The 25,257-nt window shown below is 36.6% G+C and overlaps 1 pseudogene; it reads left to right on the top strand.

Moving 5' to 3' along the window:
- The window catches only part of LOC149264612 (26S proteasome non-ATPase regulatory subunit 1 homolog B-like), a 34,754-nt pseudogene that overhangs the window by 7,940 nt on the left and 1,557 nt on the right, over nt 1-25,257 (top strand).

The raw sequence follows: 25,257 nt of genomic DNA, 5'->3' as shown, positions 1-25,257 counted from the left end.
CATGCACGGTTGTCGAAGGTCCTGGTAGAAGCGGCCTGGGAGCGGCCTGGGCTGCATCAGGTGGTATCAGAGCTAGAATAGTTCTGGTTGAAGATTCAAGTTTTTTTAGTTAAGTTAATTGCATGTGATGAATGAATGTCGGATTTTGGAACTGATGAATATTGCAGCACAGAGATGCAGTGCGGATGATGAAGTGAAACAAGATCAACAGGATCTTGAAAGGTGAGCTGACAGGTATTATTTATCTCTGGTTTAAAGGTTATGCTTGATAATTTGATTTACAGGCATAGTGAAGAAATCTCAGCAGGAAGAAGTAGATCACAGCTAGAGTGCAGTGATAAAGGAGTCCAGCAAAGGATTCTAAGTGAATGTGGCAGAACCTAAAGATTCAACAGAGGTTGAATAAAGTTGCAGATGAGAGAAGCCTACAGGAGCAGTAGAGGATGCTCGAAAGGTTCCAGCAGAGGACCAATGATTACCAAAAGACCAGATCCGGAGGGAAGGATTGGTGAGGTAAGTGGCAGCAAGAGAGTTTGCTGTGGTAGAGGCTTCATGCAACTCATAGGTGAGGAACTCATGGCGAAGGAGATGACTACTGAAGGTCATAAAGGAGAGAGCAGAGGTTCAGAAAGAGGCCAGAGTAAAAAAGAGAAGAAATATGCCAAGGCGAATGGCATAAGACAGCAGTTGACTCAGGAAGAGTATGAGAAAGAGAAAGCTGAGATAGCAGTTCATCTTGAGCTGTTGATGGAGTTGTTACGGGAAAATGTGAAAGACCAGAGACATGGATTATTGATGAGGAAGAGAGTGAAGTGGCAGAGGCTACAGCAGAAAAGAGATTTACAGATAAGCATGCAGTTAACAGAGGAGAAGATCATTGATGATTTCTTGAGTTATTGGGCAAATCCAGATCAGATGGATAATGTAAAACCATGTATTTTGTAGCTGACAATTGTGATGTGATTACAGGTTTTACTGAGGAGGATGTGCAACCTTGTGCGAGTGTTACAGTACAAGAGGAAGCTCGTATGGATGCAGAAGAAGTGGATCAGTCTGTAGCACAGGTAAGTGAAGCAACAGTTGAGTCTGTTAAAACTGGAAGTTTATGTATGAATGCAGGTGATGATGATATGCTTCAGCAATGCTACAGAGAAATTGCATTATTAGAATATTTGTTGGAGAATCCAGAGTATGACAAGGAGATTGCAACAGATGAAAGAGTTCAGTATAGTGAACGAGAGGAGAAAGACATCATGGAAACAGATGGTATGAGAGAAAGACTGGTTGATAGTCTTGAGAGTTCTTTAGAGAATTCTTTGGGCAGAGAGAATCAGCATACTGATGTGCTGATTGAGATGGAGAATTCAGAACAGCATACTGAGATGCTGGCAGAGGGAAGTAAGGCACTGATGCCTTATGATTTTTGTTTTAACAAGTGTTTTGTGAATGCAGGTATTATCGCAGGTGTTGAGGAACACTTGACTGAGTTGAGCAGTCAAATGAAGGAAAAAGAAGTTCTCTGTTCCAGAAGACAAGAGGGTGTGGATGATCGGGCGGAAATCAGAACAGAGACCAGCATAGAAGCAAGAAATCAGCAGCTTGAAGATTTACTGGACAAGGAAATTGAATTAATCAGAAGAATCATGCTGAAAGTGTCTCAGAAAAAGACATCAGCAAAGAAGAGAAGTAGCAGAAGTAGCAAGAGGAAGACAACAAAAGATTGCAAGAGTACAGCTAGTGGAGCAAAGCAGCATAAAGTGTGGAGACCTGGAGAAGAACAACAGACAGAAGTAGCGACAAATGGAAAGTTATAGTACAAGATATGGGATCTAGGCAAACATAGAGCTAAACACATGATCAGGAGATCATGAAAATTTTCTACCTTGGGAGTATGATGCGGGAGCATCCAGCCCAAAAAGGAAATTATTGTAAATAATAGACATAGGGTTCATACAGTTGTGGAATTAGTTTAATATTTAGGCTTTTATTAGATATTTTCAAAATAAATAAATAAAACTAGGAGAGCTTTTAGGCACAAAAGGAATGGATATGGACCATTAAGTGATAAGGAAAGCTTTTCTATTTTAGAACAAGGGAAAAAGACAGAATAAAGCTGAAGGGATGCTTTTGCCATATGTATGCATTGCATGAGCTTTAGTTGAGTGATTTTAGGATTTTTAGATCATGCTAAGTTTAATAAATTAGGAAGCCTAAAAGGCACTGGAGTGGGTGTAAGGAGTGGGTGTGAGGAGTGAGTGTGAGGAGTGAGCAAGGGTTCTCCTTGGGAGCCTTCGGGCAGTTTGTAAAAGGGCCATAGATTTGCCTATCTGGCCATGAAGAAAACTCTGTGTGAATGTTTGTTTTATTGTAAATATGAATATGAAAAATTCAATTCGATACGAACATGTTGCGTTTGACAAATTCTGAGATGTGTGACTGCACATGGCCGTAGAAATCGATGTTATATAATGTTGAAATCATATGGGTGCTGATGGTTCTATTTTTCTCAATGTGCAATTGTTGTATGTGTTAATTATTGAACACGCATTAGCCTTTCGTTTCTCAACGCGCAGTTGCTGTGCGTATTAATTATTGAATCCGTTGTCTTTCGTGTGATGATACATCGCCTTGGATATTACAGTTACGCAGGTGTTTTTCTAAGGACATACCGCCTTGAATTGAATCTTGCCCTCGCAGAATTCTTGAATCTCCATCTCAGTTTATATTTGAATTTATACCTGGAAGTTGTCACTCCTGTTGAGCCCACAACCAGCGTCAAAGACCTCTGAAGCTGTCCGTCGTGTGAGAAATATTCAAACCTTTCGGTTGTGGAGTAATAGAGTAACCAGTCCGAGAACAGCTTAGGAGTAAACGGTGTAACCGTTTATCTATCACCTGAACCACGGACTCAAGGCAGAAGCTCGGACTTTGAGCGATAACAGGTAGGAACAAATGTATGTAAAATGATAATTTAACTGTTAAATGATAACAGATTTCAACAGTTAAATAAGGCGAATATACGCAGCAATTAGTCCTGGAAGAGCTGCGCCCATACCAAAGTAAAGATAGACTGCGGATGTGCGTAAGTAAGTGGGCAGACATATGAGGAATACGCATTAGCGACTTGTATATATATCGACCCGAACCCAGCATGGAGAGTAGAGAAATACATATAGCATCGGTCCATAATATACGAGTCTTTGCCCATGGCAAAGTCCAGCCTATATAACCGACGCCGATATCAAATATGAAGGGAGAATATATTGTGGGTGTATATAACATGGATATACATATACATTGTGTGCGTAAGTCCACATATTGTATGCTTCTTTTAAAGAATTTCATGAAGAGCACTGTGTGTAAAACAAGTATGGTTTTTATAGCATTGTGTGTTAGACAAGCTCGGTTCTTTTTAAATCTTGAGATTACAACATCCTGAGATAAGCATCCAGAAATTTAAGTGTACGCTCTGGTGTGTATTGAGGTGCATGTTTTACATGCACGGTTGTCGAAGGTCCTGGTAGAAGCGGCCTGGGAGCGGCCTGGGCTGCATCAGGTGGTATCAGAGCTAGAATAGTTCTGGTTGAAGATTCAAGTTTTTTTAGTTAAGATAATTGCATGTGATGAATGAATGTCGGATTTTGGAATTGATGAATATTGCAGCACAGAGATGCAGTGTGGATGATGAAGTGAAACAAGATCAACAGGATCTTGAAAGGTGAGCTGACAGGTATTATTTATCTCTGCTTTAAAGGTTATGCTTGATAATTTGATTTACAGGCATAGTGAAGAAATCTCCAGCAGGGAGAAGTAGATCACAGCTAGAGTGCAGTGATAAAGGAGTCCAACAAAGGATTCTAAGTGAATGTGGCAGAACCTAAAGATTCAACAGAGGTTGAATAAAGTTGCAGATGAGAGAAGCCTACAGGAGCAGTAAAGGATGCTCGAAAGGTTCCAGCAGAGGACCAATGATTACCAAAAGACCAGATCCGGAGGGAAGGATTGGTGAGGTAAGTGGCAGCAAGAGAGTTTACTGTGGTAGAGGCTTCATGCAACTCATAGGTGAGGAACTCATGGCGAAGGAGATGACTACTGAAGGTCATAAAGGAGAGAGCAGAGGTTCAGAAAGAGGCCAGAGTAAAAAAGAGAAGAAATATGCCAAGGCGAATGGCATAAGACAGCAGTTGACTCAGGAAGAGTATGAGAAAGAGAAAGCTGAGATAGCAGTTCATCTTGAGCTGTTGATGGAGTTGTTACGGGAAAATGTGAAAGACCAGAGACATGGATTATTGATGAGGAAGAGAGTGAAGTGGCAGAGGCTACAGCAGAAAAGAGATTTACAGATAAGCATGCAGTTAACAGAGGAGAAGATCATTGATGATTTCTTGAGTTATTGGGCAAATCCAGATCAGATGGATAATGTAAAACCATGTATTTTGTAGCTGACAATTGTGATGTGATTACAGGTTTTACTGAGGAGGATGTGCAACCTTGTGCGAGTGTTACAGTACAAGAGGAAGCTCGTATGGATGCAGAAGAAGTGGATCAGTCTGTAGCACAGGTAAGTGAAGCAACAGTTGAGTCTGTTAAAACTGGAAGTTTATGTATGAATGCAGGTGATGATGATATGCTTCAGCAATGCTACAGAGAAATTGCATTATTAGAATATTTGTTGGAGAATCCAGAGTATGACAAGGAGATTGCAACAGATGAAAGAGTTCAGTATAGTGAACGAGAGGAGAAAGACATCATGGAAACAGATGGTATGAGAGAAAGACTGGTTGATAGTCTTGAGAGTTCTTTAGAGAATTCTTTGGGCAGAGAGAATCAGCATACTGATGTGCTGATTGAGATGGAGAATTCAGAACAGCATACTGAGATGCTGGCAGAGGGAAGTAAGGCACTGATGCCTTATGATTTTTGTTTTAACAAGTGTTTTGTGAATGCAGGTATTATCGCAGGTGTTGAGGAACACTTGACTGAGTTGAGCAGTCAAATGAAGGAAAAAGAAGTTCTCTGTTCCAGAAGACAAGAGGGTGTGGATGATCGGGCGGAAATCAGAACAGAGACCAGCATAGAAGCAAGAAATCAGCAGCTTGAAGATTTACTGGACAAGGAAATTGAATTAATCAGAAGAATCATGCTGAAAGTGTCTCAGAAAAAGACATCAGCAAAGAAGAGAAGTAGCAGAAGTAGCAAGAGGAAGACAGCAAAAGATTGCAAGAGTACAGCTAGTGGAGCAAAGCAGCATAAAGTGTGGAGACCTGGAGAAGAACAACAGACAGAAGTAGCGACAAATGGAAAGTTATAGTACAAGATATGGGATCTAGGCAAACATAGAGCTAAACACATGATCAGGAGATCATGAAAATTTTCTACCTTGGGAGTATGATGCAGGAGCATCCAGCCCAAAAAGGAAATTATTGTAAATAATAGACATAGGGTTCATACAGTTGTGGAATTAGTTTAATATTTAGGCTTTTATTAGATATTTTCAAAATAAATAAATAAAACTAGGAGAGCTTTTAGGCACAAAAGGAATGGATATGGATCATTAAGTGATAAGAAAAGCTTTTCTATTTTAGAAAAGGGAAAAAGACAGAATAAAGCTGAAGGGATGCTTTTGCCATATGTATGCATTGCATGAGCTTTAGTTGAGTGATTTTAGGATTTTTAGATCATGCTAAGTTTAATAAATTAGGAAGCCTAAAAGGCACTGGAGTGGGTGTAAGGAGTGGGTGTGAGGAGTGAGTGTGAGGAGTGAGCAAGGGTTCTCCTTGGGAGCCTTCGGGCAGTTTGTAAAAGGGCCATCGATTTGCCTATGTGGCCATGAAGAAAACTCTGTGTGAATGTTTGTTTTATTGTAAATATGAATATGAAAAATTCAATTCGATACGAACATGTTGCGTTTGACAAATTCTGAGATGTGTGACTGCACATGGCCGTAGAAATCGATGTTATATAATGTTGAAATCATATGGGTGCTGATGGTTCTATTTTTCTCAATGTGCAATTGTTGTATGTGTTAATTATTGAACACGCATTAGCCTTTCGTTTCTCAACGCGCAGTTGCTGTGCGTATTAATTATTGAATCCGTTGTCTTTCGTGTGATGATACATCGCCTTGGATATTACAGTTACGTAGATGTTTTTCTAAGGACATACCGCCTTGAATTGAATCTTGCCCTCGCAGAATTCTTGAATCTCCATCTCAGTTTATATTTGAATTTATACCTGGAAGTTGTCACTCCTGTTGAGCCCACAACCAGCGTCAAAGACCTCTGAAGCTGTCCGTCGTGTGAGAAATATTCAAACCTTTCGGTTGTGGAGTAATAGAGTAACCAGTCCGAGAACAGCTTAGGAGTAAACGGTGTAACCGTTTATCTATCACCTGAACCACGGACTCAAGGCAGAAATTCAGACTTTGAGCGATAACAGGTAGGAACAAATGTATGTAAAATGATAATTTAACTGTTAAATGATAACAGATTTCAACAGTTAAATAAGGCAAATATATGCAGCAATTAGTCCTGGAAGAGCTACGCCCATACCAAAGTAAAGATAGACTGCGGATGTGCGTAAGTAAGTGGGCAGACATATGAGGAATACGCATTAGCGACTTGTATATATATCGACCCGAACCCAGCATGGAGAGTAGAGAAATACATATAGCATCGATCCATAATATACGAGTCTTTGCCCATGGCAAAGTCCAGCCTATATAACCGACGCCGATATCAAATATGAAGGGAGAATATATTGTGGGTGTATATAACATGGATATACATATACATTGTGTGCGTAAGTCCACATATTGTATGCTTCTTTTAAAGAATTTCATGAAGAGCACTGTGTGTAAAACAAGTATGGTTTTTATAGCATTGTGTGTTAGACAAGCTCGGTTCTTTTTAAATCTTGAGATTACAACATCCTGAGATAAGCATCCAGAAATTTAAGTGTACGCTCTGGTGTGTATTGAGGTGCATGTTTTACATGCACGGTTGTCGAAGGTCCTGGTAGAAGCGGCCTGGGAGCGGCCTGGGCTGCATCAGGTGGTATCAGAGCTAGAATAGTTCTGGTTGAAGATTCAAGTTTTTTTAGTTAAGATAATTGCATGTGATGAATGAATGTCGGATTTTGGAATTGATGAATATTGCAGCACAGAGATGCAGTGTGGATGATGAAGTGAAACAAGATCAACAGGATCTTGAAAGGTGAGCTGACAGGTATTATTTATCTCTGCTTTAAAGGTTATGCTTGATAATTTGATTTACAGGCATAGTGAAGAAATCTCCAGCAGGGAGAAGTAGATCACAGCTAGAGTGCAGTGATAAAGGAGTCCAACAAAGGATTCTAAGTGAATGTGGCAGAACCTAAAGATTCAACAGAGGTTGAATAAAGTTGCAGATGAGAGAAGCCTACAGGAGCAGTAAAGGATGCTCGAAAGGTTCCAGCAGAGGACCAATGATTACCAAAAGACCAGATCCGGAGGGAAGGATTGGTGAGGTAAGTGGCAGCAAGAGAGTTTACTGTGGTAGAGGCTTCATGCAACTCATAGGTGAGGAACTCATGGCGAAGGAGATGACTACTGAAGGTCATAAAGGAGAGAGCAGAGGTTCAGAAAGAGGCCAGAGTAAAAAAGAGAAGAAATATGCCAAGGCGAATGGCATAAGACAGCAGTTGACTCAGGAAGAGTATGAGAAAGAGAAAGCTGAGATAGCAGTTCATCTTGAGCTGTTGATGGAGTTGTTACGGGAAAATGTGAAAGACCAGAGACATGGATTATTGATGAGGAAGAGAGTGAAGTGGCAGAGGCTACAGCAGAAAAGAGATTTACAGATAAGCATGCAGTTAACAGAGGAGAAGATCATTGATGATTTCTTGAGTTATTGGGCAAATCCAGATCAGATGGATAATGTAAAACCATGTATTTTGTAGCTGACAATTGTGATGTGATTACAGGTTTTACTGAGGAGGATGTGCAACCTTGTGCGAGTGTTACAGTACAAGAGGAAGCTCGTATGGATGCAGAAGAAGTGGATCAGTCTGTAGCACAGGTAAGTGAAGCAACAGTTGAGTCTGTTAAAACTGGAAGTTTATGTATGAATGCAGGTGATGATGATATGCTTCAGCAATGCTACAGAGAAATTGCATTATTAGAATATTTGTTGGAGAATCCAGAGTATGACAAGGAGATTACAACAGATGAAAGAGTTCAGTATAGTGAACGAGAGGAGAAAGACATCATGGAAACAGATGGTATGAGAGAAAGACTGGTTGATAGTCTTGAGAGTTCTTTAGAGAATTCTTTGGGCAGAGAGAATCAGCATACTGATGTGCTGATTGAGATGGAGAATTCAGAACAGCATACTGAGATGCTGGCAGAGGGAAGTAAGGCACTGATGCCTTATGATTTTTGTTTTAACAAGTGTTTTGTGAATGCAGGTATTATCGCAGGTGTTGAGGAACACTTGACTGAGTTGAGCAGTCAAATGAAGGAAAAAGAAGTTCTCTGTTCCAGAAGACAAGAGGGTGTGGATGATCGGGTGGAAATCAGAACAGAGACCAGCATAGAAGCAAGAAATCAGCAGCTTGAAGATTTATTGGACAAGGAAATTGAATTAATCAGAAGAATCATGCTGAAAGTGTCTCAGAAAAAGACATCAGCAAAGAAGAGAAGTAGCAGAAGCAGCAAGAGGAAGACAGCAGAAGATTGCAAGAGTACAGCTAGTGGAGCAAAGCAGCATAAAGTGTGGAGACCTGGAGAAGAACAACAGACAGAAGCAGCGACAAATGGAAAGTTATAGTACAAGATATGGGATCTAGGCAAACATAGAGCTAAACACATGATCAGGAGATCATGAAAATTTTCTACCTTGGGAGTATGATGCGGGAGCATCCAGCCCAAAAAGGAAATTATTGTAAATAATAGACATAGGGTTCATACAGTTGTGGAATTAGTTTAATATTTAGGCTTTTATTAGATATTTTCAAAATAAATAAATAAAACTAGGAGAGCTTTTAGGCACAAAAGGAATGGATATGGATCATTAAGTGATAAGAAAAGCTTTTCTATTTTAGAAAAGGGAAAAAGACAGAATAAAGCTGAAGGGATGCTTTTGCTATATGTATGCATTGCATGAGCTTTAGTTGAGTGATTTTAGGATTTTTAGATCATGCTAAGTTTAATAAATTAGGAAGCCTAAAAGGCACTGGAGTGGGTGTAAGGAGTGGGTGTGAGGAGTGAGTGTGAGGAGTGAGCAAGGGTTCTCCTTGGGAGCCTTCGGGGAGTTTGTAAAAGGGCCATCGATTTGCCTATGTGGCCATGAAGAAAACTCTGTGTGAATGTTTGTTTTATTGTAAATATGAATATGAAAAATTCAATTCGATACGAACATGTTGCGTTTGACAAATTCTGAGATGTGTGACTGCACATGGCCGTAGAAATCGATGTTATATAATGTTGAAATCATATGGGTGCTGATGGTTCTATTTTTCTCAATGTGCAATTGTTGTATGTGTTAATTATTGAACACGCATTAGCCTTTCGTTTCTCAACGCGCAGTTGCTGTGCGTATTAATTATTGAATCCGTTGTCTTTCGTGTGATGATACATCGCCTTGGATATTACAGTTACGTAGGTGTTTTTCTAAGGACATACCGCCTTGAATTGAATCTTGCCCTCGCAGAATTCTTGAATCTCCATCTCAGTTTATATTTGAATTTATACCTGGAAGTTGTCACTCCTGTTGAGCCCACAACCAGCGTCAAAGACCTCTGAAGCTGTCCGTCGTGTGAGAAATATTCAAACCTTTCGGTTGTGGAGTAATAGAGTAACCAGTCCGAGAACAGCTTAGGAGTAAACGGTGTAACCGTTTATTTATCACCTGAACCACGGACTCAAGGCAGAAACTCAGACTTTGAGCGATAACAGGTAGGAACAAATGTATGTAAAATGATAATTTAACTGTTAAATGATAACAGATTTCAACAGTTAAATAAGGCAAATATATGCAGCAATTAGTCCTGGAAGAGCTACGCCCATACCAAAGTAAAGATAGACTGCGGATGTGCGTAAGTAAGTGGGCAGACATATGAGGAATACGCATTAGCGACTTGTATATATATCGACCCGAACCCAGCATGGAGAGTAGAGAAATACATATAGCATCGATCCATAATATACGAGTCTTTGCCCATGGCAAAGTCCAGCCTATATAACCGACGCCAATATCAAATATGAAGGGAGAATATATTGTGGGTGTATATAACATGGATATACATATACATTGTGTGCGTAAGTCCACATATTGTATGCTTCTTTTAAAGAATTTCATGAAGAGCACTGTGTGTAAAACAAGTATGGTTTTTATAGCATTGTGTGTTAGACAAGCTCGGTTCTTTTTAAATCTTGAGATTACAACATCCTGAGATAAGCATCCAGAAATTTAAGTGTACGCTCTGGTGTGTATTGAGGTGCATGTTTTACATGCACGGTTGTCGAAGGTCCTGGTAGAAGCGGCCTGGGAGCGGCCTGGGCTGCATCAGGTGGTATCAGAGCTAGAATAGTTCTGGTTGAAGATTCAAGTTTTTTTAGTTAAGATAATTGCATGTGATGAATGAATGTCGGATTTTGGAATTGATGAATATTGCAGCACAGAGATGTAGTGTGGATGATGAAGTGAAACAAGATCAACAGGATCTTGAAAGGTGAGCTGACAGGTATTATTTATCTCTGCTTTAAAGGTTATGCTTGATAATTTGATTTACAGGCATAGTGAAGAAATCTCCAGCAGGGAGAAGTAGATCACAGCTAGAGTGCAGTGATAAAGGAGTCCAACAAAGGATTCTAAGTGAATGTGGCAGAACCTAAAGATTCAACAGAGGTTGAATAAAGTTGCAGATGAGAGAAGCCTACAGGAGCAGTAAAGGATGCTCGAAAGGTTCCAGCAGAGGACCAATGATTACCAAAAGACCAGATCCGGAGGGAAGGATTGGTGAGGTAAGTGGCAGCAAGAGAGTTTACTGTGGTAGAGGCTTCATGCAACTCATAGGTGAGGAACTCATGGCGAAGGAGATGACTACTGAAGGTCATAAAGGAGAGAGCAGAGGTTCAGAAAGAGGCCAGAGTAAAAAAGAGAAGAAATATGCCAAGGCGAATGGCATAAGACAGCAGTTGACTCAGGAAGAGTATGAGAAAGAGAAAGCTGAGATAGCAGTTCATCTTGAGCTGTTGATGGAGTTGTTACGGGAAAATGTGAAAGACCAGAGACATGGATTATTGATGAGGAAGAGAGTGAAGTGGCAGAGGCTACAGCAGAAAAGAGATTTACAGATAAGCATGCAGTTAACAGAGGAGAAGATCATTGATGATTTCTTCAGTTATTGGGCAAATCCAGATCAGATGGATAATGTAAAACCATGTATTTTGTAGCTGACAATTGTGATGTGATTACAGGTTTTACTGAGGAGGATGTGCAACCTTGTGCGAGTGTTACAGTACAAGAGGAAGCTCGTATGGATGCAGAAGAAGTGGATCAGTCTGTAGCATAGGTAAGTGAAGCAACAGTTGAGTCTGTTAAAACTGGAAGTTTATGTATGAATGCAGGTGATGATGATATGCTTCAGCAATGCTACAGAGAAATTGCATTATTAGAATATTTGTTGGAGAATCCAGAGTATGACAAGGAGATTGCAACAGATGAAAGAGTTCAGTATAGTGAACGAGAGGAGAAAGACATCATGGAAACAGATGGTATGAGAGAAAGACTGGTTGATAGTCTTGAGAGTTATTTAGAGAATTCTTTGGGCAGAGAGAATCAGCATACTGATGTGCTGATTGAGATGGACAATTCAGAACAACATACTGAGATGCTGGCAGAGGGAAGTAAGGCACTGATGCCTTATGATTTTTGTTTTAACAAGTGTTTTGTGAATGCAGGTATTATCGCAGGTGTTGAGGAACACTTGACTGAGTTGAGCAGTCAAATGAAGGAAAAAGAGGTTCTCTGTTCCAGAAGACAAGAGGGTGTGGATGATCGGGCGGAAATCAGAACAGAGACCAGCATAGAAGCAAGAAATCAGCAGCTTGAAGATTTACTGGACAAGGAAATTGAATTAATCAGAAGAATCATGCTGAAAGTGTCTCAGAAAAAGACATCAGCAAAGAAGAGAAGTAGCAGAAGTAGCAAGAGGAAGACAGCAAAAGATTGCAAGAGTACAGCTAGTGGAGCAAAGCAGCATAAAGTGTGGAGACCTGGAGAAGAACAACAGACAGAAGTAGCGACAAATGGAAAGTTATAGTACAAGATATGGGATCTAGGCAAACATAGAGCTAAACACATGATCAGGAGATCATGAAAATTTTCTACCTTGGGAGTATGATGCGGGAGCATCCAGCCCAAAAAGGAAATTATTGTAAATAATAGACATAGGGTTCATACAGTTGTGGAATTAGTTTAATATTTAGGCTTTTATTAGATATTTTCAAAATAAATAAATAAAACTAGGAGAGCTTTTAGGCACAAAAGGAATGGATATGGATCATTAAGTGATAAGAAAAGCTTTTCTATTTTAGAAAAGGGAAAAAGACAGAATAAAGCTGAAGGGATGCTTTTGCCATATGTATGCATTGCATGAGCTTTAGTTGAGTGATTTTAGGATTTTTAGATCATGCTAAGTTTAATAAATTAGGAAGCCTAAAAGGCATTGGAGTGGGTGTAAGGAGTGGGTGTGAGGAGTGAGTGTGAGGAGTGAGCAAGGGTTCTCCTTGGGAGCCTTCGGGCAGTTTGTAAAAGGGCCATCGATTTGCCTATGTGGCCATGAAGAAAACTATGTGTGAATGTTTGTTTTATTGTAAATATGAATATGAAAAATTCAATTCGATACGAACATGTTGCGTTTGACAAATTCTGAGATGTGTGACTGCACATGGCCGTAGAAATCGATGTTATATAATGTTGAAATTATATGGGTGCTGATGGTTCTATTTTTCTCAATGTGCAATTGTTGTATGTGTTAATTATTGAACACGCATTAGCCTTTCGTTTCTCAACGCGCAATTGCTGTGCGTATTAATTATTGAATCCGTTGTCTTTCGTGTGATGATACATCGCCTTGGATATTACAGTTACGTAGGTGTTTTTCTGAGGACATACCGCCTTGAATTGAATCTTGCCCTCGTAGAATTCTTGAATCTCCATCTCAGTTTATATTTGAATTTATACCTGGAAGTTGTCACTCCTGTTGAGCCCACAACCAGCGTCAAAGACCTCTGAAGCTGTCCGTCGTGTGACAAATATTCAAACCTTTCGGTTGTGGAGTAATAGAGTAACCAGGCCGAGAGCAGCTTAGGAGTAAACGGTATAACCGTTTATCTATCACCTGAACCGCGGACTCAAGGCAGAAGCTCGGACTTTGAGCGATAACAGGTAGAAACAAATGTATGTAAAATGATAATTTAACTGTTAAATGATAACAGATTTCAACAGTTAAATAAGGCAAATATATGCAGCAATTAGTCCTGGAAGAGCTACGCCCATACCAAAGTAAAGATAGACTGTGGATGTGCGTAAGTAAGTGGGCAGACATATGAGGAATACGCATTAGCGACTTGTATATATATCGACCCGAACCCAGCATGGAGAGTAGAGAAATACATATAGCATCGGTCCATAATATACGAGTCTTTGCCCATGGCAAAGTCCAGCCTATATAACCGACGCCGATATCAAAGATGAAGGGAGAATATACTGTGGGCGTATATAACATGGATATACATATACATTTTGTGCGTAAGTCCACATATTGTATGCTTCTTTTAAAGAATTTCATGAAGAGCACTGTGTATTAAACAAGTATGGTTTTTATAGCATTGTGTGTTAGACAAGCTCGGTTCTTTTTAAATCTTGAGATTACAACATCCTGAGATAAGCTTCCGGAAATTTAAGTGTATGCTCTGGTGTGTATTGAGGTGCATGTTTTACATGCACGGTTGTCGAAGGTCCTGGTAGAAGTGGCCTGGGAGTGGCCTGGGCTGCATCAGTAGAGAACCTATCTTTTAGGGTCTCAGAGGATACAATTGCCCAAGCTATAGGCATAAGTCCAGAGGGAGAAAATTATTTCAAAACAAAGCAATTTAAGGAGGAAACCTGGATACATTTTGTATCTAGAACAAGGGTGTCATTAGTTAATTGGAAATCAAGGATTCCTAGGAGTCGGCTCATTCATCCATGGGATGAAATAGTCTATGTGATTCATAAATTTATAAGATGTGAGGGTAGATACAGTATAGTGTTCCTTTATCATATCAAACTGTTAATGCACCTAAGAGGACACTGTGTTAGAATCTTGCCTTATTTTCTTTTGCAAAGCTTAACTAAGATGTCTAAGACTATACAAAAACAAAGAAAGAACAAGGATATGAGCCTATATCATTTTGGTCTGGTGAAAATATCAATTGAGTTTGAATTGCAAAAGAGAGGCGTGGCATGGAAAAAAAAAATGGTGACTAATGAATTTATAGCAAATGAAGAACAGGAAGGGTAGCAACATCCAAGGTTATTGATTAATGTGGATGACATGGAAGAAGAATTTTCAGAGCACATACCTAGTATCTCTACTCCATCCAGCAACAGTATCAAAACAAGAAGGATGGTAAGAGAGGAAACTGAAAAAGCTGAGCAGGACAAAATTTTTACCACCTACACAAGAAAGTCCAAAAAGACTAAGTTTGGTCAGAAAGGGAAAACGGTGTAGGAAGATGACATTCTACAATAGCCCTAGTATGATTACATACAAGGATCGGAAATAAAAGATAAGGAAAAGGAACAACAAGAACAAGAATTCTCAAGTAAGAAGAAAAGAAAGTTGGAAAGGAAAGTTGAAAAGAGAAATTGAAACTCAAAATACAAAGCACGAAATTTCAAGATGAGAATCAAAGCTTATAAAATACAAATCTGTAGGAAGGCCTATAAACTCTACAAGCAAAAGAAGGCAATTAAAACCAAGTATCAAATTTTGAAGACAGAGTATGAAGCCCAAATGAACATCAATGCTTTACTTCAGGCAATAGAGGCAGAAGGCAGAGTTTGACAGGTTAGAATTCATTTGCATGAGGGCATGCAAAATCCTGAGTTTGGGGGAATGTTGGTATCAAATTATGACTGTCCATTTCACTTAAAAATCCTCTTTTTTTCATCATTTTTGACCATCTAACCTTCATATTTCATCCATAACCCTTAGAAACTATATTATATGATGTCATTATCATTATTTTTATTTTGAAATTATTGTGTTAAAAATGACATTTTCCAGAAAATTACAAGAAGTTGTAACTTCCTGTAATTGCTCCATGGTTTGACATGTTGCATAACAGGTTGGTGAATTCAAATATTGTGGGCATGAAGCTAAATGTACACGGATGGTGGATTACCTATCCACTTTTGGATTTGAAGGAAATAGGTGTCTGCTCAACGCTAGTCAAACCCAGCCACTTCAGCAGAATTTCCAGATTTTGTGAACAGAATTTCTATTTTCTTTGATATTTTTTACTAAATGGAGGACTTGAACCAATTTCAACCTCCTTTGATGTAATTGATATGATTTCATTAGGATATTGGGGAGGATGAATAGTCTCTTTTTGCTATGGAAATTGGTGATAAATAGCTCAAAGGGAGAACTAGATAGTTTAGTTTTTGATTTATGAAGAACTTGGAACAGCCTATGTGTGACTTTCGATTTTCAAAGTCAGAGCTTCAGCATTGAGTTCAGCCTATGCTTTCAGATCCAATAATCTTTCACTTGAGTTAGCTTATAGTGTGCTTGCGAAGTGTGGAAGGGCCCCCACTACGGAGCTGGTACACTCCTTATTTAGTTTTCTTTCTAAATTGCATTGATAAATCTGATATTTAGAGTTTGTTATTTCATTTATGTGCTACAAGTTTATGCCATTAAAAGTTGTTAATTGAAATATTTGTATTTGTTGTGAAAGAGCCTTGTAAAAGGACTCAACCAATATCCATCTTAAGGATTAACAAACATGCTTGTTATCTCATGATTTTGATTTCAGAGTTAATTCATAATTCATGATTTGGAATGCAGAATTCAATTAGTAATTAGTTGAATGAATCTTGTAAAGGAATCACTTGCTATTTGATTTCTAGAACTACTCATCTTGAATATTTCTTTGAATAATTAAGTTATAGAAATTTTTTTGTAAGGGACTCTATAGAACAAAATTCTTGTAAAGGAATTGTAGAACCCCTAACAAAGGAATTAATACTCCGTTTTTGTTACCTAAGTAATCAAAATTTCATTATATTTGTTTTCATCTAAATTGATGCTTAAGTGCTTGAAAAGACAAGGAAGGACCTCTTGTAAGAGAGCATTGTTAATTTCATTTCACTAGGCTATCATTAGAATCCTGGATCCTTCTAGATCTATATACATTAGATGAGTGCCTCTAAGTGTACTTTCTTGGGTTGATAAAGGAATTAAAAGCTTAACTTACCTTAGTAAGTAAAGTCTAAATAGTGATAAACCAATGTATTTGGCATACTAAAACATTGTCTTTTCTTTGATGATGTTTTATGCTCCATTCCAGTCAAAACATGTCAATATCATATAATGCAATTGATTTGGAAGTTAGTTAGATATGTTGTACACAATGACTGAGTTTGGACATATCAAAATGCATTCAAGAATTAATAAGCCTAAGGGAGCAAATAATATAGTGCTTATAAAGGGGAAGATTCGAAGTGGATTGAATTGATTGATATTAATATATATTATTATTCTCTACAAATTTGGTATTCAAGAAGCACGGCCAAATCACAATTCCACTTTTAATATAGTTTTAGAAAACACTATGAGTAGTTTGTAATCCTAGACACATTCCTAAGAGAAATCCTGGTCATATGTCTTTCTTTTTCAAGTTGTTTTGCTCAACTACTTTTTACATTTTTTGAGAAATTATTTTAATAAGCTAGAATTCTAACTTCTAACACATTCTCTTACCAAGAATGGCTTAGCAGAGCCACAAATTGGGCAAATTTCAGTGCTACCGCTGGTTTAGGTATCATTCAGAGGGGTCACCTTCAATAAGGTCGATATTTGATGGCTCCTTATCTTCATCAAATGGTTCATATAGGGACGGAGCTTTGTATGGTTTAGGGATTATGCATACAAACAACCATGGGGAAGGAATTAAAGTGTTTCTTCGTGAAATTTTTCACAATACAAGTGTTGAAGTGAGTGTCCACCTAACTTTCAGCCACTGGTATCATTTGATGTATAGAACCTTTAATGAAAAATGTGTTGTTCAAATCAATTATTTGTTTTCAAAGCACTTATAACAAATTTGTGGTGATTACAAAAGATAATTCAACATGGTGCATGTTTGGGACTGGGTTTGGCTGCTTTGGGAACTGTCGATGAAGAGATTTATGAGGATGTCAAGAATGTTCTTTACTTAGATAGTGCAGTTGTTGGAGAGGCTTTTGGCATAAGTATGGGCTTGCTTATAGTTGGAACTGCGAGTGAAAAGGCCAGTGAGATGCTTGCATATGCACATGATACTCAACATGAAAAGATTATCAGGTATTGTTGGTTACTTATGTTTGAACTTTGAAAAGTATTTCATGTGAAAATATCATTTGAAGATTTATTTTTCCTTGACTAATTCTACTCAAGTTGAAACTTTCCACCAGATTTTAATCTGTCTATTTGTAAATAATGGTGTACAGATATCTGGCCCTTGAAATATCATTAACTATGGAAGAGAAGAAGAGGTTGATACACTTATAGAGCAAATGACTCGTGATTAGGATCCAATTCTATGATATGGTGGGATTTATGCTCTGGCCCTCGCATACAGGGGCACATCCAATAACAAATCCATTCATCGTCTGTTGCACTTCGTTGTTTCCAATGTTAGCGATGATGTGAGAAGAACTGTGGTGCTAGCACTTGGATTTGTTTTATACTCCGAACCTGAGCAGGTTTATGTGCTATCTTACAGTGTACCATGTTTTTATTATTAAATCAATTTTAGACTTGATTTGTTATAACTTTTGTGCTACATCTTGATGGAGCATTTGGCTCAATATTTTAAGAATAATATCAAGGGGGTCAGTGTATGCTGTCTTGGTCCTTTATGCTGGTGCTAAATCAAACTCTGTAAATTTAACAGACCCCACGAATAGTTTCTTTACTGTCTGAGTCATATAATCCACATGTCAGATATGTAGCATTCTTGGCAGTGGGTCTATTGTACAGGCATAGCATTAAGTGAGGCCATTTTGATGCAGGAACCATTAACATCAAATGTGGTAGATTTTGTTCGTCAAGGTGCCCTTATAGCCATGGCTATGGTCCCTGTGCAAACAAATGAGGCATGTGAACCTCATGGTAGGTAGCTTCACGTATGCTATTATACAATGTTGTAAGCTTTTATTTAGCAAACAAATGTTCACTGTCGCCATTGTAGTTTCACTTCTATTGTAAATTCTTAATGTTGGCATTTAAAGGTAGAATTATATCCTATAGAGACTGATGGTGCTATTATATTGCATTCAAACTCCAGGTTTTTCCGCAATAGATCTTTTTATCACCCTGACATCATTTTTATTTCATACTTCAGGCATCAACTTGAGAAGATCATTCTTGACAAGCATGAAGACACCATGAGCAAGATGGGTGCAATTTTAGCTTCTGGTATTTTAGATGTAGGTGGTCGGAATGTCTCAATTAAGTTGTCATCCAGGACTAAGCATGACAACATCATTGTTGTTGTTGGTATGGCAGTATTTAGTCAATTTTGGTATTGGTATCCACTTGTATATTTTTCTGAGACTCCCTTTTGCACCTACTGCTTTGATTGGGCTCAATTATGAACTGAAGGTCCCAAAATTTGAGTTTCTTTCACATGCCAAGCCCTCACTATTTGACTATCCACATCCTAAAACACCTCCAACGACAACTTCTACAGTAAAATTTCCAACTGTTGTTTTGTCTACATCAGCAAAGGCTAAAGTAAGAGCAAAGAAGGAAACAGATCATAAAACTGCTATGGATGAGGGAAACATTTCTGGTGACACAGGACCCATGAAAGGTCCAAAATCCAATGATAAGGAGGGGGAAACAATGCAGGTAATTTCCACCTACAACAAGGTAGATCTTTGATGGCTCCTTATCTTCCTGGTGGAAGCCCATATTCGAAAGGTAGAGCTTTGTACCATGTTTTTATTATTAGATAAATTTTAGACTTGATTTGTTATAACTTTTGTGTTGCATCTTGATGAAGCATTTGGCTCAATATTTTAAGAATAGTATCAAGAGGGTCAGTGTATTCTGTATTGGTCCTTCATATGGTTCTAAATCAAACTCCGCAAATTTAATAGACCCCACGAATAGTTTCGTAATTGTCTGAGTCATATAATCCACCTGTCAGATATGGAACAACCTTGGTAGTAGGTCTCTTGTGCAAGCACAACATTAAGTGAGGTAATTTTGTTGCTAGAACCATTAACATCAATAATGATAAAATTTGTTCATCAAGGTGCCCTTATAGCCAAGGCTAAGGTTCTTGTGCAAACAAATGAGGCACGTGAACCTTGTGTTGGTAGCTTCAGGTGTGTTATTATACAATGTCGTAAGTTTTTATTTAGTAAACAAATGGTCATTGTTGCCATTGTAGTTGCACTTCTATTGTTAATTTTTAATGCAAAGTTTACAATTGGAATAATAACTTATAAATGTTGGCATTCAAAGGTAGAATTATATCCTATAGAGATTGATGGTGCTATTATATTGCATTCAAACTCCAGGTTTTGTTGCAATAGATCACCCTGATGTCGTTTTTATTTCTTATTTCAGGCATCAACTTGAGAAAGATCATTCTTGACAAGCATGAAGACACCATGAGCAAGATGGGTGCAATTTGAGCTTTTGGTATTTTATATGCAGGTGGTCGGAATGTCTCAATTAAGTTGTCATCCAAGACTAAGCATGACAGAATTACTGTTGTTGTTGGTATGGCAGTATTTAGTCATTTTTGGTATTGGTATCCACTTGTATATGTTTTTGAGCCTCTCTTTTGCACTTATTGCTTTGATTGGGCTCAATTATGAACTGAAGGTCCCAAAATTTAAGTTTGTTTCACATGCCAAGCCCTCATTATTTGAGTATCCTCATCCTACAACACCTCCAACAATAACTTCTACAGTAAAAATTCCAATTGTTGTTTTATCTACATCAGCAAAGGCTAAAGTGAGAACAAAGAAAGAAATAGATCAAAAAATTGTTATGGATGAGGGAAACATTTATGGTGAAGCAGGACCCATGAAATGCCCAAAATCTAGTGATAAGGAGGAGGAAGCAATGCAGGTAATTGCCACCTACAACTTGATTCCATACTTTTACAAGTTCTTAACGTAAATGGGATATAGAAAGACTTTTGTCGACGCGTTTCGAGCCAGCAAGTGTGGCTCATCGTCAAGACAAGTTAAAGAAACAGATCCGGCTTTGCGTGTTAAATAGTATGAACAGGGCCTCCAACAGCTATTTAGATTAACAGCTAGCTTTGACTTAGGGACAGTCAAAAAGTCAAATTGATTATTTCAAGGAAGATAGTAATGACCATACCTATATATAAATATATAATTATATAAATGAAATAATTTAAGACGGGGTTTACTTTAATAATTAGTTAAAATGTATATATATTATTATTTTGCTTATTTTTATTGGTGAGTCGTCCTCCTTTCCCTAATTATTATTGTTATAACAAATATTTATTTACTTATGTTTTTATTATTATTATTTATTTATTTATTTATTAGTTCTTCGTAACTAATTTTTATATATATTATTATTATTTTATTATATACTAATTTTATTTATCTATTAAGGAATATATATTATTATTATTATTTTTCGTCACTAATTTTTATATATTGTTAGTATTGGTAATTTATCTATTTATTAACGGATATATATCATTTTTATTTTCTTATTAGTGTTTACTTTATTATTTTTTCATAACTAATTTATATATATTATTATTATTTTTATTTTTATCTATTTATTTATTTATCTAGCGAATATATATTATTATTATTTATTTAGTTTCTGATTTGTATTATTATTTTTTATTTTATTTAATTACGTTTAGCTTGTTTATAAATAAGTTAGGTCTTCAATTTAACTAATTCCCATTTAATAAAAAAAAAAAAAAAATTATTAAACTATACATTTTAAATAATTATTAAAGTAAACCCCTTCTTAAATTATTTCATTTATATAATTATATATTTATATATAGGTATGGTCATTACTATCTTCCTTGAAATAATCAATTTGACTTTTTGACTGTCCCTAAGTCAAAGCTAGCCGTTAATCTAGATAGTCGTTGGAGGCCCTGCTCATACTATTTAACACGCAAAGCTGGATCTGTTTCTTCAACTTGTCCTGACGATGAGCCACACTCGCTGGCTCGAAACGCGTCGACAAAAGTCTTTCTATATGTGATTTACGCCGAAGCTCTTCTTATAACTATTATGGATCACAGAAGTCTCAATTCAACAAGTAAATGGGATATTTTTATTAAATGGCAATTCATAAGTCAACATCTCTTTCTGGTTTTTGTAGAGCTCCTTTACCATTCATTGACTTGTTATTATAGTTAGAAGGTTATTTTTCAAATTTCATATCATAGCTATTTTAGTGTTGTCGCCACTTATTAGTTATTGGATTTCCCATTTCATATTTATGATATCTTTGTCTTATTACCACCTTATTATATGTAATGGATTTTTCTTCAGTGAAAATGGGCACTAAGGTTCTGTAGAGAATATTGTCACTGAGATATAGGAATGGAGTATATCACACCACTGTTGTTTATGGTCATGGTTGTATTGAGAAAATCAAGGTCGATTTAACATTGCTATTTAAAGTTTATTGCTCCTTCATTTTATAATCTTGGGCTTCTTCTCGTTTTGTCCATATACATAACCCACTTTTCCTCTATGCTTATTCAATTTAATTTCATTTTTGCAGGTGGATATTGCATCTGAAAGGAAAGTTGAAGCCGAGCCATTTTGTGAAATTCTCTCAACTCCTGCTCGAGTTGTTCCAGTGCAGGAAAAGTATATTAAGTTTTTTGAAGAGAGTAGATATGTGCCCATTAAATTAATGCCTTCAGGGTTTGTTTTACTAAGGGACACCAAGCCATCAGAACCAGAAGTGTTTATTTTGACTGATGCACCTTCATCCTTAGCATCATCTGGAAATTCATCAATCCCCAAGCACATGCAATGGCTTTGTCTATTGAGAATTAAGAACCTCAACGACCACAACCTTTTGAATATAACACACGATCCAACTAATGGGACAGATTTTTACTTGAAGAAATCATTTTTTGAATGTCTTTCAAAATGACAAGCCTTCCAAAGGTCCTCTTTATTTCTATTTTTTAGAAGTCATTATGTGGCTCTGTTTAGTTTTAGCCATGTCATCTTGTAAGATCTGCACCTCTTTCTTTTCACATTCTTGCTCTTGGTGACGAATGTGGAAAATCTACTCAAGACAAGTGAAAGGAGCTCTTAACCATCAAGCCCATTCCATATAAGTTTTTTTTTGGGATATTGTATTTCATATTAAATGAAACTAATATTTCTTTAAAACTATACAAAAATAGGCACTTAATAATCTTGTTGGCAGAAATTCCATTGTTATTATGGCCATGATACCATTTGAAGTTTGTATGTGCCTCTCAAGTATGGATGTATCTGATCAAATAAAATCATAAAGTAGTGAATTAGTGTGAGTTTGGAGTCTAATTTTTATGGTGCTATTTATATTAGACTGCATGTTATTTTTTTACCAATATCGTTGCTTTGATATTTGGGTGATTGAGGGATTCTACTTTGAAGTCCTTAATGAGCTACATCTTGTATGAAGATTCAAATTGTTAATATTTCAAGCATATAAAGAAAAAAATGACTTGTAGCAGCAAGTTGTCACTATTTTTCATTTTTATTTGAGAATGTGAGTTATAATATCATATTAATTTATAGTTATAAATTTCATAGATTAAATTAACATTCAATTATAAAATGCTTATTTAATTGAGAAACCTTTTGAGAAGAGGCCTAATTATTGGAGTAAGGGATGAGGAATACTAGAGGTTAAGTGTTTCGGATAAAAACATTCTCTTCTCAAATAAATAGTTGTACCAAGTCATCTAGTCCCAATAGAGTATAGACTAAATTAGATGAGTGTGGTGGCATCTTTCTTTGTTATACGTTGATGTGGAATCTAGTCCATAGGTGAAAGGTGTGGATATAGGGAATTCGGGCAATCCATTTTTACACTTTGTACCTAGTGTTGTAAGGTGGAGAGGTTGGGGGTTGGTGTAGGGGAATTATATTTTTGGAGTTGGTTAGTTGTTTTGGGATATTATGGGTCTTTCTATTTTGACTTGTTTCATCTTTAAAAAGACCATTTTAACATATAGTAACATTATATATTTGTGTTTCCTTTAGCTTGACAGAGTTCCAAACCTTGTTTTTAGAATGTCTAATGTAGCATAATTTATTGTTGTTAATTGAAGCTTTGACTTAATACACATTGATAAACAAGAGACTTACTTTATCTGCATATGAAAGTTTTCCCCTTGAATAAATGGAGGACTAACTTTTAAGAAAAATAGTATGTCACTGCAATATGGAACAAAAAGTAAAACTACATTTAAGGCAAACCACACATAAGTAAGTTGTCTCATAACAAGCCACCAACCCTTATGAAGTGGCTTTGACTAGTGCATGTGAGTATGCCTCAAGGGTTTTTTATTTTATACCCAAGGGTCTCTCATATTATTAACATATACTTAGTCTCTCATATATTATTAACATACACATAGTCTCTCATATATTATTAACATACACTGTTATTGCTATTCATGCTCATGCTTGTCTACCTCATGCTTGAGGTATACAAGCATAAAATAGTTTATTTAAAGAAAAAAATGCAAAAGATTATCTATAAAAAAAAATACACCCCAAGAGTCAACAATGAGATTGAATATTCTGGCAAAACAATTGAGTATTGAGCTTGAGGTAATTTTGAGGTAGACAAGCATGAATTTTGATATAAAGTTGAAGTAGCGAGATCAATAGCTACCAAGGTTCTCAATAAAGATGATAATTGAGTATTGAGCTTAAGGTAATCTTGAGGTAAACAAACATGATCAAACATGATCCGTAACATACAATCCCTCATTTTACTAACAACACACATTACAAACAAACAAAATATAACATTAAAGTTATAAAAAATATTACTCATAACATTAAAGTTATAAAAATATTAATTTTTTAATATCAAAAATTTAAAAATATATATATTATTTTTAAAACGTAATCTTTTTTTTCAATAGCTTAAGTTTTAGTTGGAGCTGGAGTGTTAAAGTTCTTTTTACTTAACTAAGAGATCAGCATCATCCAACTTAAAGAAATAAAATAAGATAGTTCTAAGTAGTATGGTTTTCCTTAAATAAGAGTGATGAATCAACCTGTATTAACAAATAACAACTAATAATAATTATCCCCACTTCTAATTTAATAACTAAATTATAATAAAATTTCACAGCACTTTAAATTTTAGTTAAAGCTAATCTCATTCTTAAATGAAAAGGCAATACGTTATAAAAAAATTCTATCAAAACTAATTTGAAAAAATAAAATTCAAAAATAATATTATAATAATTATTCACCTATATCACCTTCATAAATCAATATCTCATTGAGGAAACCTTACAACAAAAACTAATTTATAAAACATGCCAACAACCAACCAGAATGTTAATATTAATTTTTTCCTAAAATAACTAAACATAAATCATGACAGATTTCCTACACGGAACTCCACACTGGCTTGGCTTTAGCTTTAACAGTTTCTTCATTTCAAGCTACAGGGAGTGTAGTTTGAATAACTGAATTCGCGTTTTCAAGTTCCCTTGATACCAGCATTTCAAAAGAAAAGAAACCAAACAAAAGGGCAAGGGTCTATAATTCAGATTAATTCAGATTGAAAAGCTAGTCCATTTTTTTTAAACATTGCTTATCAGATGTATGATATCATAGCCAGATTGGATTGGCTTGGCATTCTGTGATTTTAAAGCATGGAAGCACAGATCTGGAACTTTTAAGTTTTCCAAAGGGTGGTAGTTTTATGCTAGACGCAGTACGTTCAGGTTTC

Source organism: Pinus tabuliformis, chromosome 6 (assembly GCF_031772625.1).
Source record: "Pinus tabuliformis cultivar Carrire ecotype Pingquan chromosome 6, CPIR1, whole genome shotgun sequence".
NCBI classification, from domain to species: domain Eukaryota; kingdom Viridiplantae; phylum Streptophyta; class Pinopsida; order Pinales; family Pinaceae; genus Pinus; species Pinus tabuliformis.
This window is presented reverse-complemented; position numbering and strand designations above follow the sequence as displayed.